The sequence below is a fragment of the Cyphomyrmex costatus genome, unplaced genomic scaffold (assembly GCF_001594065.2).
Source record: "Cyphomyrmex costatus isolate MS0001 unplaced genomic scaffold, Ccosl1.0 scaffold363, whole genome shotgun sequence".
Taxonomy (NCBI): domain Eukaryota; kingdom Metazoa; phylum Arthropoda; class Insecta; order Hymenoptera; family Formicidae; genus Cyphomyrmex; species Cyphomyrmex costatus.
The window spans coordinates 242,421-244,131 of NW_017277808.1; positions in this window are offsets into that span (position 1 = coordinate 242,421).

The following is a 1,711-nucleotide window of genomic DNA, read 5'->3' on the forward strand; positions in this document are numbered from 1 at the left end:
TATTAGGGTGGCTCTTATTTACTCTTGATGAAAACTTTTTTTTCGAATTTTATTTGCGACACCCCCTAAAACGGTTCCAATTGAAGAAAAAAAATCTGTTTAAAATTTTAGCCCAATCGGATAAAAGGAAAACGTGCCGCTAAGCCTTTGAACTTTATTATAAAGCGAAAAAATTATCGATTTTCTGAATGTCTTCTAAGTTATTAAATTTATCAAAAAAGGTTTCAAAGAAAAGTTGTAGATTTGAATAAGGGGCACATTTTAAGTCCTGTTCATTTTTTTCGTATGATGAACGATTTTCGAGAAAAATAAAAAAAAACAGGAAATAGATTAAAAATTGTTAGTGATCTTCTTAATTGACTTGAATATTTTTAATTAAGAAAGGCACAAAAATATATATATTCTTAATAATAACAGAATATTTTATTATATCTTAATGCTACGAATTAAGAGAATTACTAATTAACACATTTTATAGATTATTTATTATACAACTTACAATCTTATAAGATCTTATAACTTTTTAGATAATGTCTCTTTTTTACAGTCGGGAAACCGGCGGTGGTAATCGTTTACAATTTGCAAAACATATTGTGCTTGCTCTTCGTTCTTTGTAAATAATCTATTATAATATATGGATGTTACAACCGATGTTACATATAGGACACTTCCATAGTACTACAGTTGCTATAACTAATACGTATTGATGAGCGAAAAATATCACAATTATTATATAAAAGAAAGGGGGAATAATTACACAAAAGAATATTACAAGATTAATAAAATTTCCTATTTCATCGACCAGTACATAAACTGTAACCTCGACTGTAACCTAAAAATGTTTAATAAACTTTCCTATTTCATCGACCAGAACATAAACTGTAATCTCGACTGTAACCTAAAAATGTTTTTTGAACGTTATATCTTACCTTTGAAAATCGGAATTAAGGCCTCATATCCTATACTTTGAAGATACAGCTCGCAAGCTTCGTCCATAATACAAATATGCAATACAACACTTTATACTACTTATGATATCTATGATTTTCGCAGTAGGTCTTCGCGAGTCGCGGCTCGCGAATTTTGGCGGTAACATTAGTTATAAAAAGCTACTGGTGATAGTGCAACCGTTAGTCTCAGTGCTGTGTAACCATATACCTATACATCTCTCAAACATACTATTTGTTCTAAGACCATATTGAGAGATAGCAATAATTGTTCGGTTGAGGCAACCATATATTTGGATATTCTAATCGAATATTACTTATCGATAGAACAATAGAAAACTTTAATAGAATTAAAGATTTTAATGAATCTCAGGCTCGTAGCCCTATTCTCATATTATTAGTTTTAAATTATAAACATAGAGAATATTGTAGTAACAACCATAGCAATTTTTTCCGTGTAGTTTTCCATTAATTGAACACCTCTTTCTGCTGTATCATTAACGACTCGTAGTTTATTTACTATTTCCAGCCCTTTTTGGAAACTAGTGTTTTCAGACCAAGTGGATGGGTCTGTTTGTAAAAATTGATTATCTAAATCAAATCTTTTAAAAAAATTTTTAGTTTCGGCGGAAACAAAGTATTCGAACCCTTTTTGTATAAATTCCGAAATTTCTTCATCTTTTATTAATATTCGCTTAATATTTTCATCACATGATTCACGATTTAAAGCATCAATCATCTTTTGCTTCAAATCTGATGGCAAA